The following is a 20,253-nucleotide window of genomic DNA, read 5'->3' as shown; positions in this document are numbered from 1 at the left end:
CCAAAGTAACCTTCCTGGTGTCGAGAACGTTGCGTTAAAGTTTTGAATGCGCTAATAAGCAGTTCACGTGATAACCACAGCTGATACAAAGTCATAGTGGAACGTCACGTTTTAGAAATACAATTTGACATCATTGACATTCTCAGGTTGTGAGATTGACTGCTTTTTGGAAAGGGTGTGAAACATTTTCCGACGCAAGATATTAATATACTCACATTTTAAAGGTGTATTAAGATTGGGGATGCAGAATTTCTCCGATGGAAGTATCCCCTGTACTTAATGACATTAGAAAACGAAGGAATAGGAATCAACTTGGGGTACCAGAATCAACCCGAAAAGCCGTATCCGTAAATAAAGTGCGGCTTTTTGAAATAGATGTAAATTCAGGAACACAAAGGTCAGTGTCAAAAGCTGCCCATCTAATATAGGCAACAGGACACAATTTATTTAAAATAGGATCTCCCTGTTGAAAAAACATTATACAACTGTCATGCACATCCGTCGTTCCACGCCATATTCGTTCAACTGTAGCATACCTTAAGCAGTTGGAGAATGAAAGACGCTGAGAAAACTTCGCCCTCCTGCATTAGATGGATTATGGAACGTCAACTGGGAGTGGTGGTGAGCCTTAACACAAAGCCTTTGTAATACAAACTACGCTGCAAATCTATTGTGAAGGTACACTGTCGTCATATAGAGCATGACCAGGCGTGGTGATATGGGTCATAATGACTTTTCTTTGAAGGTTGACTGGTTGTAAATCAGCAGACATACCGTCGGGTCATCGGGGGTCACCAGAGTGTGAGAAGTCGCTTACTATTACTAGTGTTTAGATTTAATATGAAGATTAAAAATATCCAAGTCTTAGAAGCAGTTCCCCTGTGGCTCAGCTATAAGCTTGAGGGTTAAAAATGCTAAACTTTAAGACTGTATATCTGCACGTGGTACATCATATTTTTTGTTTAGTTGTGGATATAACAAATAAACGCTCGAAAGACGTACAAACCTTATGCACATGTATGATTGAGTGTGTCATGTGATGGTGAACAGTCGATGTCGTGAAGGCGGCGGGTGCTTCTGATTGATTACCGTATTGTTAAGAAGCGGCTTTAAGTTAGGAACGGCTGTGTCTGAAATTTCAGGTATCGGACTTTGTTTGGCTAATGTGTCGCATAAGACAATGATTTTTTTTTCGTTTTTTTAAGCCTGCGGACCTCTTAGCTAAACCAAAACCTCTCGTGCCTCTGTGTTTTAATGGTTGCATTGCAAACTTACTCAGATGAATTATTGACCTCTGCAAACTATTTATTACCACATCTACCATCCTAATCTACCAACGGTTGAAAAATCAGCAGCTGAAGTTGTCGTTCAAGTTGAAACTACCAAATACTGTTATATTTTTAGCTGACGCACGTTCGATATTTTTACAACACTTTTAAGAAGGAAATAATAATGCACTTTCATTCTATATATATAAATTTTATTTATATGAGTAAATTATATGATTTTCTTTTCTCCAATTTATCGAATATTGTTAGACAAGTAAATATCATAAACATGTTTATTTTGATTAAAAAAAACTTTACAAGAACGAATGGTAAACTATGTTTCCGGTAAAATTCAAACACATGATCAAATTCGTATCGATATTTTGTTATGCACAAAGCCACACGGCCCAGCGTAACCACGTGGTTAAGGCACTCGACTCATAATTCGTGGATTGCAGGTTCGAAATCCCCATCACACCAAACATGATCGCCTTTTCAGCCGTGGGGGCATTATAATGTTACGGTCAATCCCACTATTCGTTGGTAAAAGAGTAGCCCAACAGTTGGCGTTGGTTGGTGATGACTAGCTGCCTTCTCTCTGGCCTTGCAGTGCTAAATTAGGGACGGCTAGCACACATAGGCCTCGTGTAGCTTTGCGCGAAATTCAAAACAAACCAAACAAATTCACACAAAGGGCTATTTGTGCTCTGCCCACCACGGGTATCGAAACCCGGTTTGTAACAGTACAAGTCCGCAGACATACCACTGTACCACTATGTAGATTAAATACTAAATATAGATTATTGTAATAAATGTTAATTATTCACGTATGTGTAGGTTCTTGTTTGTTTTTCTCTCTTGCATTATAACTTATCCAGTTTATTAACTAATTTATCCATTGAATTACGCGTGTTTTTGTCATAGCGTTGTTTATCTACAAAAACTATTTTGCGTTAATATATGTAATATATTTGAGGGACGTACCCTCGGAACGTGTTTCTCTTAAATTAGTTTGTATCGAACAATAATGGTAGTTTTTCATTCCTTTAGTTTTCTATCGAACAATAAGCGCATGTTTTTTTCTATTTGTTGAAAAATTAGTAGTTCAATCTTTAAATATCATTAGTTGCATTAGGCCTAAAACGTTCTTGTTGACGAAAAATACACTTGAAATAAAAATACATCCCAGAACGGCTTGTATGGATATTAACACTTTTATCAATAAGCAGAGAACAACGTTTCGACCTTCCTAGGTCATCTTCAGGTTAACCTGAATAAGTGTTGATACTCATACCAGCTGTTCTCAAAGGCCTAAAATGTGTGATACAAATCACGTAAACTATAGAATCCTCTTAAATTTTCTGTTTGAGATTCAAAATTAGGAGGTGTTAAAAAAATTAACATCTATTTTTTGGTTCCTATAAGTCGCTGCCCATGAGACTTTTTGTTCGATGTTTGACTAACAAGTTTTTGAAATATTATTTATATGTGCAGTTCAATAGTTATGGATTAAGTCCCAAAATCTGGTGAAGCGTGAGAAATCATTTTTGTTAGTGACTTGTGGGAGTCAAAAGATAGACCTGAAATACAGTGTTTTTTTTTAAATTTAATTGTTTCATTTTAAGTCTCTTTATTGATTAAGTATTATTATAAGTTACAGGTTTCTGGACAATGTCGAATCAGATGATAAAAAATATTTTAAACATATTTTGTGTTTATACAATAGAAACAAATTTCCCTTATTGTAAAACTATAACCCGTAGTTCTTCAGTGGAATAGCGGTAAGTCTTTACAATGCTAAAATCTGGTGTTTGATTCCCCTCGGTGGATACAGCCCAGCCAGATGTAATTTTGTTAAAACACACAGGTAACGTGTGATAAATTAGTGTTGTTGGTTGTTTACACATATCTAAAGGATTCTTGCTTCTGTTAATTACGTTCTTCATTATGTTTTTACATTGAGTTATTTTCTTAAAATACATTTAGTTTGTACACCTCGAAAATTATTAATAATTGTAGTTTTGTCCCCCAGTCTGCGGACTTAACTCTAAAAACCGGGTTTCGATACCCGTGGTAGGCTTTGTGCTTAATTCAAAACAACAACAACAATTGTAATTTTCTACATACTAATTGAACACCTGGGTTATAAAGCAAGAAACGAATAATTTATTTAACGAACAAACTAAGTTTGACGGATAGGAAAGTACTTGCATACGTTCTTTATTGGATCAGAGTAAGTCGTTTAAGTTATAAAGCTCTCTCTATGTGATTAAGAAAATTAGAAAAAAATATTTCTTTTGATTTCGCGAGTCTAATATTTATAAGGGTCAGTTGTTTTATCTGAATTTCGTGCAAAGCTATACGAGGGCTATTTGCACCAGCCGCCCCTAGTTTAGCAGTGTAAGATAAAAGGAAAAGCAGCTAGTCATCACCGCCAACTCTTGTGCTACTCTTTTTGCCAACGAATAGTGGGATTAACCGTCACATTATAACACCCCCACGGAGAGAGGACGAGCCTTTATGGGTCAGTGACAAAAATATTTTAAAGATATTTCAAAATTTTACCTCATCAAGTACACCGTCTGGACAAAATTAAAATGTAGTATAGTAAGGAAGGAAGTTTTTCGAACAAAGTTAAAAAAAAATAAGTGTTTTATAATTACAACTTTTATAATGTAATAACACAATTTAAGGTTTTTTGAACGAAGCTATTGGAAAATGCATTCATTTATTAATATGTTTAGTTCTTTGTTGGGATGTTGGACATTAAAATATTGAAAACTGGAAGCGTCCACAAGCCAAAGTAAGGTAGGCAACATTATTTCATGTTGTCGTATAATACAATTTTATTTTTTTTCCAGTTTATGTTAGTTAGGTATGCAACATTACAGACACCTGTTAATTAAAGTACAACAGTCTTTTATTTCTTCCGTAGGCGTGGTTTTGTACATGTTTCGCTAAAGTAATTAGGTTTCTGGACAATGTCGAATCAGATGATAAAGAAATAAGCTGTAATTTTATATTTTTAACTGTTGGCTCATACACTGACTTTAAAAACGACGTAGAGAAAAATAATGGTCATTAGGAGGACTCTTCAACGAAACATTTCCTAATGCTCCTCACGTGCACTACAACTGAAGTGCAAGTGCTTTAAAGTTCGTAGTTAACATATAATCCCTAGAGGGCGCAAGGTTTTTCATAATTCATGAATTAAGAGTATAAATCCATGTTTTTTTTTTTTAAAAAATGAAACTGGCATAGTGTTTCAACATAATAAGGTTCGTTCGTTCGTTCGTGTGCTGCTAAGTGCTTTAACTTCACCCTGGAAAATCGTTTGTTTGTTTTTTTTGTAATGTCGAATAAATTGTTGGAATATTTCGAAATGTGATCATTCACTTACGTATGTATGGTGGCGTGCTTTATGTAGAGTTATTTTCTAAATTCGCCAATATTAATACTATAAATATGGAAGTGAATTTCACTTACTTATCAATATCTGCACTTCGTTTATTTGTTTTTAGAATTTTCGTAAGGTTTATTTGCCCACCGTTGTCCTTTAATTAGGAACTGATAAACTGAAGGGAAGGCAACTAGCTATTCAACAATACCCACCCCTCAACTGTTGGACTACAACTACTATTTTTCAGACCGAGTAGTGAAATTTGGGGGGCGTATTTTGTAGCCTACCCACGGCTTAAAAGTGCGGAGGGCGTACTGGCGATAAGTGAGACGGAAACCACGAATTCTCGGACTCGGTCCAGGTATCTAACTAATAGACAACGCGTATTTTTGTGCCTGTACTAGAACTGTAATTCTGAACAAACTTCAACGTACAGTTACTAGGGCAAGTTTGTTCTTTATGTAGATTTTGTTTAACTACGCTTTATCGAAACGTTTTTATAACCCTCGATATCCACTGGCAAGTTCCAACAAAATGATAGGTTTGCGGAGTCTGTGGTCTACATGTGTAACGAATACTTATAAAATATTCCATTTCCTGTTACATTATTAGTCCTTATATCAAAAGGTGTTGTCTTTAGAAGATAACGCAGAAGCAGTCTCTTCTTGAATTACGTTTAGAAATATGATCGCAGTAAGTTAGCACGAACAAAAAAACTAACAAGTCCGCAAACGCTTATCGTTTATAGTTCTCAGAAATGAATCTGATCTTCTGCCAGACTCGAGTTCTAAGACCCGCCCAATTGTTATTACAGTAATCCCCCCCTCCTCTCATGAATCATGGGCCATCAGACCAACTCTGTTGATGATTTGTAGTGTTTTGTCACCTTTACAGAAGTTTTGGTTTTCCTTCGACGTCTGATGCACCAATAAAGAGGTTTAACTCTCAAATAAAGACTTCTTTGATTGAAGGAATCAAAGCGTTCAATTCCCGGAAGCCTACTATTATTACTGATGACGGATTGAACTGTTTGAAATGAGAGAAGATTCCTTAGAACGACCCCTGTCGGGGTGAACTGGCATCACTCGACGCCACCTTATCGCTGATCTGTAGAGCGAGCTGGTTTAAAAAACAACAACAAAAACTGCCGTTTTATGTTGAAAAGGGGTTAGTAAAAGGTCTCAAATGACTATGCAGTAAGTCGAGTTAGTTCTATTAACTATTCCATGATGATCACTCATGGCTTATTTTTTTCATGTATTTATTTTTATGTCTTGCAGGAAATGAAACCTTCCGTCGTGACCGACCTCAGTGACGGATTGATTGTCGAGTGTACATGGTTTTCGTGATAACATTCCGTCACTTTAGTAGACGTGTAACACCCAATCTCTTATAGTTTTTTTTTTTTTCGTAGCTCAATCTGAATGGCTGGTACTTGGTGAATGAAATAAATGAATTGAACGCCTAGTTACTCGTGACGTTAATGAACTAATGTGACTAAAATGTTCCCCTGCAGTGTGATGCTTGTTCTGATAAGGAGAAAAACTAAACAGAAAACACGCTCATCATCAGATTATTCCTCAAATAATCTTAGTAAAACTACGCGTACTATATTAAAATGGGGAACTGAAAACCACAAGCCAGTTTGATAAACAATATATTCTATTTCTAAAGCATGGGCGCCAATTTCCAGGAAGTATAGAAATATCCAGTACAAATTACTATTCCATGTAAAGTTTTTCAATGTTTCCTGTTGCACGAGTCTTAGAAAACAAGTTTTTCATTTGTTCTACCTCCTCTTTAAGTGGCAAGCCAAGATTAATAGCAAGTAAATGGATGTTAGAATATTAAATGTGGATTCCAAAGTACTTGGATGCTGAGAGATTTCAGAAGCCAATTTTCTATTACACACATTCCATGAGAAGAATCATTTATTACACTCTATCTGCTTTACATTGTTACAGTAGTCATGTGATTAAAACAAAAATAAAACATTTTGTAATGGCCAGAAGATGTGCACTCGTAAGTTATGTATTATTACACCCCATAATTTTATTATCATTTCGTATATTTGATGTGATTGTCTACGATCAAAAAATGCATATAAAAATCATTTTATACTGGCTGTTTATCTTGTGATGTGGCTGAATCAGTGACCGTTGCTCAATAAATTTATTTTACTTTTATTAGTTAAACGATCAGATAGAATGTTTCAACTTTCTTATGAAAATTCAGACTTATTTATAAACTAAGGCTTTCTGCACCAAAAATTGTTCTCTGTTAAAAAAAACAACTGTTAAAACTATAACAAACTAATTTACTCAATTTTTACTAAATCGGTTCAGTCCTAGCGGAGTTCACTCGCTACCATAAGAATATTATGAATAACATCGAGAGTTTTGAATAAGGAATTATAATTGTTATAACAATATCACTTCATAAAACAAGCTACACTTTAAAATAATTCTACCACTGCTGCATTAGTTTTTCTTACCATCCCGTCACACCAAGCATGCTCGCCCTTTCAGTTGTGGGGGCGTTATAATGTGTCGGTCAATCTTACTATTCTTTGGTAAAAGAGTAGCCCAAAAATTGGCGGTGGGTGGTGATGACTAGGTGTCTTCCCTCTAGTCTTACACTGCTAAATTATGGACGGCTAGCACAGATAGACCTCGTGCAGCTGTGCGCGAAATTCAAAACAAACCAAAGCAGTCTTCACATCCCGCTTTGATAAGATAATAATCCATGAATTTTGTTCTGATCGTGAATTACACAGCCTTGGATGGTTTTATTGTTTTGAATTATTTTACGTGTTTTACAATAATTCCTGTACTCTGAATCCAAAAATGATATCCATTTTTCTCCGTCACCTACAGTTTTTTTTTTTTTTTTCATAAAACGTTATATGTACTTTTATATAAGTGAATTACTTTATTTGGAAGCGGGTCAAATTTTGCTATGCTTCAAATGCTGATAATCACTGGCTGTAGGTTTCTCTAGACCAATCACGACGCGAGGGTCTTGTCTATCATTCTAGAACCCAAATATAATAATAAAACATGTTCATTGTAGTAAACGAAATATTAATTTGATCTAAGTAAGAGTTTTTCTTCTTTATTTTAAAAAAAATCATTGCGAGATAGAAAAATATATTATTTTCGAAATCTAAGTTAGGGAAAACCCATTATTAAAATCGAAAAACTTACGAAGTTTAAATACTTAGGACTGTTATTTGCGCAAATTCAATAGAAGATAAAAATAATCCATGCTACCTTTAGAACTTTTGATAAAAATAAATTAAAACGAGTGTTGTTTATTATGTTTTCCACGAACTCCCACACAGCCGCATTACACGAGATTAAACAAAATGCAAAATAAATTTGTTGGTAAAAAAACAACTGTGTTCTTTGATTGTTTAGGCAGAGTGTTCATGATGAAACTTTATAGAATGCACGACAACTGCATGTTGGTGAGACATAAATATAGAGGACGACGTTTCGAAAGTCTTTCGTCTTCAGGTCAGGCGGAAGACTTACGAAACGTCGTTCTCTACACTTGTGTCTCCACAACATGCAGTTGCCTTCCACTCTACAAAGTTTGTTATTGAAACTTCAAAATGTGTTTACAGATTAGGAGTGAAAAGTATTGACTTACTCCAAAGAAATGTGATTAATTGTAATTAAGGACGTAACTTTGGAAATTAAAACAAAATCTTTATATTATAATGTACAGTCATGTGAAAAAGTTAGGACACCCTATGAAAGCCTGTGTATTTTTGTAACATTTTTGGATATATAGATATTTAATCTCAATATTAACGATACCGAGAGATTATAGGAACATAACTAAACAATTGAAACTGAAGAAAAGACTTTTCAAGATCTTCTGTAAATGTAATTCTACAAAAATGCATATTCTAACTGATGAAAAAGTTAGGACACCCTACTCCTAGTAGCTAGTGTTACCCCCTTTGGCTGAAATAACTGCAGTGAGACGCTTCTTGTAGCCATCTACCAGTCTCTGACATCGGTCTGAAGAAAGTGTGCCTCACTTCTCAATGCAGAATTATTTCAGCTGTTAGATGTTTGAGGGGTTTCTTGCATGTACAGCCCGTTTCAAGCCACCCCAAAACATCTCAATGGGATTAAGATCTGGGCTTTGACTCAGTCATTCCAGGACTCTCCATTTCTTAGTTTTCAGCCAGGCCTTGGTGGATTTACTGGTATGTTTTGGGTCATTGTCGTGTTGCAGGGTCCAGTTCCGCTTCAGCTTTAATTTTCGTGCAGATGGTCTCGCATGATCCTCAAGCGCCCTCTGATACACAGTAGAATTCATGGTGGATTCTATGATTAATTATTTGGACACTAGAACAGAGGACATGTTTGGCGTAAACCAAATACTGCATTCCAGGAAAAGAACCTCATACCAACTGTGAAGCATGAAGGTGGAAGTGTCATGGTTTGAGGTTTTTCCTGGAATGCAGTATTTGGTTTACGCCAAACATGTCCTCTATTCTAGTGTCCAAATAATTAAATTTTGGACTCATCTATCCAAATAACATTATTCCAGAAATCCTGGTCCTTGTCTACATTCTCTCTGGCAAACTTCAGACTGCCCTTGATGTTTCTCTTAGAGAGCAAACATTTCCTCCTTGCACACCTCCCATGCAAGTTAAACTTGTGCAGTCTCTTTCTGATTGTAGAGGCATGCACTTTCACATTAACAGTAGCCAGAGCCTGCTGTAGGTCCAGTGATGACACGTTAGGGTGTTTGGAGACCTCTTTTAGCATCTTGCAGTCTACTCTCAGGGTGAACTTGCTTGGATGACCAGACCTGGGCATGTTGGCAGTTGTTTTGAAAGCCCTCCACTTGTTGACTATTTTCCGGACAGTGGAATGGCTGATTTCAAAATCTTTTGAGATCTTTTTAAATCCCTTACCAGACCCATAATTTTGAGCTGCTACAATTTTCTTTCTGAAGGCCTCAGACAGCACTTTTGCTCTCACCATGGTGCTCACTCTCACTTCAACAGTCAGGAGCACACCAAACTAATTGTCTGAGGTTTAAATAGGGCAAGCCTCATTCAAAATGCTGAATAACGATCTTCTAATCACGTGCACCTGGTGTGATACACCTGTGTGTGAGTTGAACCATTTTAAGTGGGAATAAATGTGGGAGTGTCCCAACTTTTTCCTCAGTTAGAATATGCATTTTTGTAGAATTACATTTACAGAAGATCTTGAAAAGTCTTTTCTTCAGTTTTAATTGTTTAGTTATGTTCCTATAATCTCTCAGTATTGTTGAACTTGAGATTAAATATCTATATATCCAAAAATGTTACAAAAATACACAGGCTTTCATAGGGTGTCCTAACTTTTTCACATGACTGTACATAACTGTTTGATATTAGGATATTCATATATGTTAGACAGTTGTTAAGCCTCGTCAACAGACGTTCTTATGACGATTAACAATCGTCATGAACTCTCTAAATTAACGTTAAATGATCGTGACCAAATTAAACTTTTTACGAGTTAGCCTCGCAGTGGTCAAGCGTTCCGACATAAGTGTCATAGCGCTAAAAATGTAGTTTCGATATTTGTTGTAGGTACAACACAGTTAACTGATTGTGTAACTTTGCTTTTAACAATAAGCAAACAATTTCGTTTCTTTTTACTTATTTATTAAGCATTATGTTAAGAAACAATATTTTTGCTGATAATTAATACGTAATTTTTAAGACGCTATCAATACTGAATTTTCAGTACAGAGAAAAACAAATTGTTTTTTCCACTACAAGCAAACAGCTGCTAGGAGAAACCGCCCGAATATAAAGTAGATTTTAGCAAGTAAAAGTTCTTAATAAAGTGCAATATTTTGTCTGTCTTTGATTTTGTGGAACCAAACTTGTCTTTTAAAAAAACATGAGAGATCTGAACTGTCTTATGTTGAAGCTTTTTATAATCTCTCAGTATTGTTAAAATTGAGATTAAATATCTATGTATCCAAAAATATTACAAAAATACACAGGCTTTCATAGGGTGCCCTAACTTTTTCACATGACTGTATGTATAAACTAGATTTAGGTCAGAACGCCAATATTAGAAAAGTACTTTGAGATATTGACCAAGTATAAGCGCTAAGGTGACTAAATGGACAGAAAAAGCTTATAATACTTCGGAATTAACGTGCTCCTTGCAGTATTTAGAGCCAGAAGGACTCTAGTGATTACCATGTTGGGCTGTGGATTGGCGGGTCTAGAATTCAAAACGTGATACTGCGTAGCATTCTTTTTACCTCAGCTTTTGTCGCAGTGTGAAAGAGACAATATGACTAGTCGGTTCAAAGAACCTAACAAAGTTCTTCTGGCGGAGGGTACTGGCTGGGTGTCTCCTCTCTAGTCAACAACTTAGAATTAAGCACTGACATACATATGTATATCTTTATAAGGGTCTCTGAAGTGACAGTTGAGCTCGCGTGTGCATGTAGTGTCACTCACATTGAAAGATTCTGTACCAAAAATATTGGAGCTAATTCGGTTTTTATGCACTTACAACTGTACTCTTGATTGTTTTGAGTTGTTTTGTTTTTGCCATAAAATTCAGCTTAAGCTCAAATTAAAGGTAACTCATCTAATAAGGTATCACAGTGCATGTAAAGCTAGGGTGATTAACTGGATATTCTTCCGCAGGGTCCTTCCGAATGTCTTCTGTTTCAAGAGTAAATGAAACCAAAGATAGGGACGCTTGCTAATACTGCCTTAGTGTAGTTTTGTGTGAATAACCGAACAAACTGTTCGATTAGTTGTTTTTAAAATTAATGACATGTTTAGTAAGTATACAGCTATAATTTTACTTATCAGAAAAATCTACCAAAATAATATCAAACTTTTATTGTGTTTTCCCGACATAACTTTAAGTTGTTCTTTAGTTATCATGAGAAAATATTGTGCAGTGTAGTTTGTTTGTCTTTGCTGTTAACTATAATCTAAAGATAAATGTACTTTCACCAACTTGTTAAAAAATACGTGAACTTGATATGAAATATATTATCATTAGATACCTCTCACTATGCAGACCTATAAGACCACGTTTGTTTTTTGTTTTTTTTAGGCGCAGAAGAGAAGCGACTTGATCCAGGGAACCAAACTTTAAGGGTAAGATAAGCGACCACAAAACTTGTTTAAATATGTTTACCGATAAATATAATTTTTATCATACTGTTCATAGCAAACTGTAGAAGTAGTATTGTGAAACTAATGGGTAATTCTCGTGGTAATATAAGATGTACACCTATCGACTTCAGTTCTTGTTTTCGATACATATCCAAGTTCCTTGTGCATTCATCCTAAGATCTAGGGGTCTATTTTGTGTGTAAGCACACATACACACACAAATGAGTTATCCATATTTGCTGTGCCTCAATGTTGGAAACCGTATTTTTGTAATAATTATGTCTTGATCTTTACGCAAGACAATATATAGTGTTGACATGTCAAGGTGATGGATTATTTTTGTAAACCTCTTTCGTAAATACCAAAAGTAATAAGGAGACGACATGTAACTAGGACCACTACAGTGGGAAGACAACAATAGTCATATGTTGCGAGTACAATGCTATATAGTTACCAGAGCCCAGTACTTGTGATGCTGTGGTAGGCCAGTGTTATATGTGTTGGTGTTTATTCTGGGGATTGGTGGACTTAACAGATGAGTGAAGTAGACATTATCCGCTTTTTTCCTTTTTTTCCATTAAAAAAAAGTATTTCAGTTAGCTTTCCCAAAAACCATACGTCCGTAGTGCCGACTGCTTGATGCCAGATCTAAAGAGTGCTGACCCGAGCGTTTCGACTTTTTTTTTCAGGGTCAAACTGCCATTTTATTGATCCAGTCACCTATTTATTGTTTGTTTATTTTGAATTTCACACAAAGCTACATGAGGGCTATCTTCACTAGCCGTCCTTAATTTGGCAGTGTAAGACTAGAGGGAAGGCAGCTAGTCATCATCACCCAACGATAACTCTTGGGCAACTCTTTTACTAACGAATATAGGGATTGATCGTCACATTATAATGCATCCACGGTTAAAAAGGGGCGAGCATGTTTGGTGTGACGGGGATTTAAACCCGCGACTCTAGGATTACGAGTCGAGTGCCTTAACCACCTGACCATGCTGGACCATCACGTCTTTAAAGGCAAAATGACAGCTCGTAATCACAGCTCTAGTTCACATTATGATCACAAATATAATGTTTCTGGTGATGTGTTGTATTGAAATCCATTAGTTGGCACAGCCAGTTACTGTAAATTGGTAAAGTATGAGGAAGCCTCTGATCAATGATCTCAACTAGTCCTGTTGGAACACTTAGATCTATCAATCAGTATGAGTTAGTTTTGTTAAATCTGACTCGGCAACAGATTTCCTGTCTCGACACGTCTGGAGGAACTTGAGGCAGTTCTTACAGTAAAACTATAATTTTGAAACTTTCAGATGCTGTTTCTCTTCATTCTCTCTCACTTAGAGAGTGTATAGATTGGAAATAACTGTGCAAACGGTGGGGAAAAAGAGGTGTAAGGAACAAATATTACAGGATTGCCGCCCCCTTTAACGTTTGAAATTGAACCAAAGTACCTTCACATTGTGATAGTTCACACCGTGACTTGACCAGAAAATGTCGCGTCATTATGTCTTTGAGAGAGACCCATTTGTCGTACTTCAGTATGCACTGTTGTATTTATCATCAGTAGTAGTTTCGGATGTTTCTTGTGCTGCTCTTTTATCTTTGTGTTGGTTAACCTTACACAGCATAATCACTATTTTTTTTGTAGTAGTTTAGATCGCCAGTCATACGTTTAAGGATTAAAATACAGCGTGACAACCAATACAAATCAAAGTTTTGGCTGATCAAAGAAACTCCATGTGAAAAATTGCGTTAATATGACATGTTTCTGTAAGGCTATGTGAACCTTGACACCGGTAATTAATAATAGGAAGTGGTCGAGGTAGAAAACTTTCCAAATCAAAAGGTTGAAATGTCGAACATCCTGTTGAGTGAGCAAGATGAATCTTTGTTCAAATTATTAATCAAGAATGAACAACAGTTCAACGGCGAAGAAGAGAACATAATCACAGTTAATGTTACAAATGAAGCATGGTTGAGCATCGGTTCAAGTTTGGGGCTACATCTAAGCCACCTGTGTCATTGATGTCCAAAGAATTCGTGGCTGTGACGAACACAGCAGATTCTGATCGATTATGGCAACTCCCGAAGGTCATGATCCATTGGACGGATATTTATCTACCAACAAGACAAAGATTCCAAGCGAAAAGCAACTGTGGTAAAATGATATCTTGGCAGGAAAATAAATGATGGAACACTCGTTTTTCTGATTTCGTCGTTCTTTAGGCTGTATTGGCTTGTTCGAAAGTAACAAGGTCAAAAGATTGAAATGTCGAGAGATATACAGGAAGTTTAGAATAATGCTACACAGTTGTAAATTGCTAATGTCCTGTGTAAATAAAGGACTAACGTATGAAAGTGCTTTATGCAAGAGGCTGTTCTGTATTTCGTGTGATAATTTATGTTGTAATTTTATTAACTTCAACATGTAATTGTAATTAATAATTTGTATGTGTACCTCCATCTTTTAATAACTATGTGTATAACTTAAATACTTTATTTACTATGTTCAACAAAGCACTGTTGCCAATAGAGCACCCATAAACTTAAACCAATGTATGTCAAACGTTACAACCTTTTATGATAAACGAATATCCTTATGTGATGCGAGTCGAAGAAACCGACCTTTCGAAAAAGAATTGTCTTCCACGTTACTCACAGAAATAAAAGAAACGCCTTGCACATCAGTGTATGTATGGTGGCAATGGACTCCGAAGCTATACCCAAAGCTAATTCGGTGTAGCTCCTTCATCCGAGAGAGAAAAACCTTCTGACTCCAAAAATCTATCATCAAGTTGTGATGAAGCTGGACACTCTGTTGGTACAGTTAACAATAAACAATAAATTGAAGTTGATGTAGGTTGACAAGTGAAACATTTAGAAATTTCCAACCATCATAAGTAAAAACAACAACAACAAAAACGCTATTTCCACGAGAAAGATAGCCAAAGAAACTTTAATTTTACAATCCTTGGTTGACCACATACGTGTCAAGTCTTTCCATTTAGCTTCAAATGGAATGTGGTGTAAAGTGCTGTTCAAACACAGTCTAGGATTTCAACATCCACAGTTAATAGGAATCTGCGATGTAGGACACTAGTGCGTAATCATGGACATCAGACTGAGCAGGATCAGCGAGTAAAATAATGCTCCTAAGGGTAAAATGGCACCTACAACTTCGCTAATAAAGAAACAAGTTCCATAAACACCAACAGTTGTTTTGTTAAGATTTTCTTGTATTTCTACATGAACCTGTATTAACATTACAATTTTTCTTTGACGAAGAGTGAGTGACCTAGTTGTTTATTCCAGCTCTGTTTCATTGCAACTTGCGTAGAAAGTAATTCATCAAACACTGAAACTCCTTTTGTAGCTGACTAAACACCAGAGAGATGTTAAGTTGCAGAAATTTTGAATACTTTGAATACCGTATGACATAAAAGGTGTCATGTCAGTCAGTACTTATTTCAAGAGCTTGAATAAATACAACATGCAGAAGTGTGTGCGGGCTTATACTTGCTACCATTGGTATGTTGCTTCAGCATTGATAAATATCAGTCGAACTTTCAGTAATTTGCTCAAATTTATGTAACATCAACTTTCGTCCTGTAGAAGAAACTAAACATTCTCACGCTTTTGCATCGATAGGGCCGGGAAGAGACTGTTTACACAAAGAACTCCTTCATCAAGTGTCTGTACATGTGTTCGGAAAAAACAACAACCTGCTGTAGCGCCTGGTAACAACACTGTTTGTTACGAATGGCTCGGGAAATATCGAGGAGTGACGAAAGATCATTTGAAGGGATTATAAGAATCAGCAGAATGTCAGAATCGTTATAAGAATCAGCACAATGTCAGAATCGTTATAAAGACGCAGAAGAGGCTTTTACATATTTACAGATATGACTATCACTTAACCATTATTGGTTAACTCAATCGAAATCGGTAAATATGTAGTACAATATTTTAAAAATATTCGAATCTAATTTAAGATCCAATGAAATAAACTGTTTTTTGTGCCCATTTGGTGTGTCTTGTTTGTTTGTTTGATTTTTGTTCTTTCACCAAGGATCAAATTATATGAAGTTAATAATAAATATGCTTGTTCTAAGGAAATGTGTGGTAACGAAAGAAAAAAAACACGTGGACGTTAGAATACGCAGTTAGAAAATTCTCTTCTATATTTATTTTGTTAACAATTCGAGGCGATTTGTATCCTTGCACGACAAGAAGCTACAGGCACTTGCTGACCACAGCTTAAAGAGTTCAATATTTACAAGGTTGCGGGTTGTTTTTCAGTAGTTTACAAGATGCATACATATATACGTTAAGCCCACCCCCTTCTATCACCATTGCAGTTCCATTGGAATGTTGTGTATTTATACCTGTTCAAACATAGCTTTGGATACTGACATACACGGATAGTTGAAATTACGGTGTCGAACAGTTGTGCTTTATTGTGGACGTCAGACTGAATAGGGTCAACAATGAAAATAGCAGTCGTAACGGTAGGAACGGCATCTGGAACCTCTTTAATAAAAATTCCGGTAACTTCAACAATTTCTTTAAGTGATTCCTTCATTCCTACACGAATCTTCAGACACCACACGTTTTTTGTTTTGGTTTTCCATTAACTTTGGAAATGAGTCATCAGAAAACTGTCCCGTATGCACAAAAACACGCTTCACACTTTGAGGTCGTGAGTGCGTTATAAGAGTGATGGTCAAATATTTTTCTTTCTTCAATATGGATTTTCTTTGCTTCATATCTTTTCAGAGCTTCTCCATCAACGTGCTCCAGTTTTTGTCATATTCACTTTGTTATTTAATAATGCCAGTTTTATTCCTGTTTTGTGTACACTGTTCTTTGTAATATATATTCTCTTATGATTAAGAATTAAAGAAAGAGACACATAAGAACTGATAGTTCTGTTTATACTTCACCCAAATGTAAAATTTGAATCTTCGTGTTGAAGTTTAAATGAATACAATATCATTATTTTTTCTTTACTTAGAAATGACGTACAACGTAATTATGTTTAAATAATTCATTGCTACAGTTGTAAATTGTGTTGACTTGTGCTTTAAACATCAGCATTTTTTATTATCTTTTGAAGTTTGGTCGAAGGGCTTCTTGTTCGTATTAAGTTATAAGTTCTACCTCAAAATATGATGGCCTAGTGTGTTGAAGTCCTAGGTTTGTTCCATGAAGCCAATAAGCGGTCTCGGAATTTCAGTTTTGATTGATTTTTAATAGCGAAAGTCAGTATAGTTTGTTAGTCAGTTTAAAGCTAGAAAAGAAAACCCTTGTGGAGACGCGTGTTTCTGATTGGCTGTCTTTCCTCTGGCTAGTAGCTCAAAAATTAAGGCCGGTCATACCTGAACCTTCAGTGACACTGACCAAGCTTCTTAGCTACATGTCTCATAACGTTTATGATTACGAGTCGAATGCCTTAACGACCTGCCTATGCTAAGTCGAGAACTGGCTGGAAAAACACATTTTAATACCCAAAAACCTGCGAAAGAGTGGGTCTTGCATTCTTTGCTTGTCGGCTTTATCTGAAAATTATTGAAATAAAAAGCATAATTTAATGAATTGCTTCTGAGAAATAAAAATAAGGAAACAAGACACAGCTGTAAACGAAACTTGGTAATCCAGTTGTATGTTTTTAGTATTGCAGATGTGACATTGCTTATGATTAACTGCAGATTAATTGTCTCTGCTGCTAGAAATAAATGCCATTACATTAGTGTGTTCGGTATTCCCTGCTGTATGTTGTAGTTCCTGTTATTGATGGACTCTCCTATATGCTTTGCTTTAAAAAATTAAACGAATTGCCCCACACACATACACATTTCAGGGATAAGTCTCATAATGGGTATAATAACTAAAAAAAATCGGGTTTCCATACCCATGGTGTGCTCAGCACTGGAAGGTCATTATGTAGCATTTTGCTTCACAACAAATAAACCCTTTGCTAAAAAAAAAAACACGTCCCACTCTTTGGGACCGAAGTTGCGTTATAAGCGTGACGGTCAAATCCTACTTTTATTATAGGAAAACTATGCATTTTGTTGTTAGCCTGAAATGTTCGTAATTAAATTGTGATTTAATGAATCGGTTTTCTTGGATGGCCCTGCTATGCCTAATGAAATTATTATTTTAAGATAACACTGGAAATAAACCCGTGTACTGTATTATCTAAACTTTATTCAGATTATATTGAGAAGAATGAATGCATACAGTGTTCGAAGCATTTTAAAAATAACATAATATTTTAACTGTAGGCTGGAAAAGGCTGACCGACGAGGGTGAATGATTCCCGCCAGTTTACGGTTTATGAGTTGCGGCGTTTCGAAAAAGGGCACGGGTTATATATAGCGAGGTCCGTTCCCCCATATGCTATTGAATGTGTTCTTGTCGGAGTTGGTTGACGTACGTAGACACGTTTTGAGTAATAGACACATTAGTGAGGTTGAAGAGCCGTAATCACTGTCTAAAGTTCCGCTGGAAGCCGTGGTAATTAGCTAAGAAGTAGGCATCTGCGATCAGCGGAGCCAGGTTAAGTGCCCGGGTGGACAATCTGTCTCGGTTAAAACGGGAGGGAACGAGAACTGTGATGGAAATCGGCACAGCAAGATTCGGTAGTGGCCACTGGTGGAATGTTGAAATCATGTCAATAAACGGAAAGGGGGAATTTAAGTTTCCTGTAACGTGTGTAGTAGATCAAACAACCCACTGTTAGCTGTTCACAGCAAGAGCAAATGAGTTTAAGTTCACAATCTTATTATCCTATGCCCAGGAGTCATTACACGAAAACCCCGTTTTCACCCCTTATCCACCAAATGATGTACCTTCCCTCCAGTCGCTTGCAGTGGCTTCTTAAGGGGGAGTTTGGTATTTCAACCCCCTTTCCCCACCTTCTCTTTTTACCGGACATTTAGTGGTAATACAGAAATATTTTTTCCCACTCAGTATTGGCTAATTCTGGTCTCGAAGTACCAATTTTTAGGTTAATCCGATGCTTATAACTTAGGTCTCTAGGTCTTGTTTCTTACATCATCTTTTTACTTTCACTGGAAATAATTTACCGAACTTAATTTTTCATTTTCCCTTTACCAGTCTTACGAAGAAATTTCGCGTCTTCAAGTACACAAATCAAATACCGTCAATACGCCATTGATTCTCTGGTTCGGTTGATGATTTGGGTGATTGTTTGTGTTACGGCACCATTTTCTTCGAGGTGGCACTTAAAATGTCGCACAATAATGATAAACGTTTTATTAAATTATCAAAGTGAGAACTTTATATTTAAGAATTTGTTAGGGCTAATTATATTTTTTTGGGGGGGACTACTAATACGAAATTTCTTGAATGTTTTTTTTTGTTTCTATTATTCTTGTTCGTTTTTTTATACTGTCAACGAACCGAAATTTTTTGATTCCTGTAAACTTCAAGAATAATATATAAGGACATACTTAAAACAACACCTTATATTATCTACATAATAATCATTTCATGACGTATTTAAAATAATATGTAATTATTATTTCATGAAGTATTTAAAATAATACGTATGACCATTTCATGACGTACTTAACACCAAGTGTTATGCACGTAATGATCATTTCATGTTTATTTAAAATAATACCTTATTACTACTGGTGTCCTTTTTATGAGAGTTATTTGAATTAGAAACTCTGTGAGTTTAAGTTTTGAAGATATATATCTGTTCAGGCGGTTTATATCTGTTACATAGCCTCTTCCGGTGGCTTATCGACTAGTTTGATGATTTGATACCCAAATTAGTTGTAATGCACAAGTATTTTTCCCACATAAAATTGGATAATACTGCTCTCACTGTTTTCGAGTTAATCAGGTACTGATATGTTACTTAACCTTTTAGGACTTCTTACTTTCACTGGAAAGAGTTAACAGAACTGGAGTAGCCAAGTGGGTACAGCGCAGGTAGCCCATTGTACAGCTTTGAGCTTAAGCAAAAACGAAACAATTGTTTTAGAGCCTTTTATGACTCAGCGGCAAGCCTTAGAACTTTAACTATGAAATTCGAGATTCGAGCTACGACTGTTTTAAAAAAAGCTGGAAAGTTGTGTTGGGTGACAACGTTAAGCCACTTTCGTTGTTTAAGAAGTAACAATCCTACAGAGAAAAATCAAAGTTTATTTTAACTTTACTTCTTGTGAACGGAATCGAATGAAATGTTTGATATGAAATGTCTGTCTTAAACAGCTAGATTTATTTCACAGAAATATATATTAAAACAGAAAGTTTTTTTTTTTTTGCAGACGTTGGTTTATGAATGCCCACTGGTCAGTTAATGATGACTGTATAAATAAATTAAACGGTGATGAACTATTCACTAAATAAAATGATTTATAATTAGC

The 20,253-nt window shown here is 35.8% G+C and overlaps 1 long non-coding RNA gene across 3 annotated transcripts in view; it reads left to right on the top strand.

The window, feature by feature from the left end:
* LOC143255180 (uncharacterized) overlaps positions 1-20,253 on the top strand; it is a 113,539-nt gene that overhangs the window by 61,280 nt on the left and 32,006 nt on the right. For all 3 annotated transcript variants that reach the window (XR_013030457.1, XR_013030458.1, XR_013030456.1), the window contains exon 3: positions 11,781-11,824. This is a non-coding gene — a long non-coding RNA (uncharacterized LOC143255180). The remainder of the gene's footprint in view (positions 1-11,780; positions 11,825-20,253) is intronic.

The sequence above is a fragment of the Tachypleus tridentatus genome, chromosome 7 (genome assembly GCF_004210375.1).
Source record: "Tachypleus tridentatus isolate NWPU-2018 chromosome 7, ASM421037v1, whole genome shotgun sequence".
In the NCBI taxonomy this organism is placed as follows: Eukaryota; Metazoa; Arthropoda; class Merostomata; order Xiphosura; family Limulidae; genus Tachypleus; species Tachypleus tridentatus.
The sequence above is the reverse complement of the archived record's forward strand: the minus strand, read 5'-3'. Positions and strand labels throughout refer to the sequence as shown.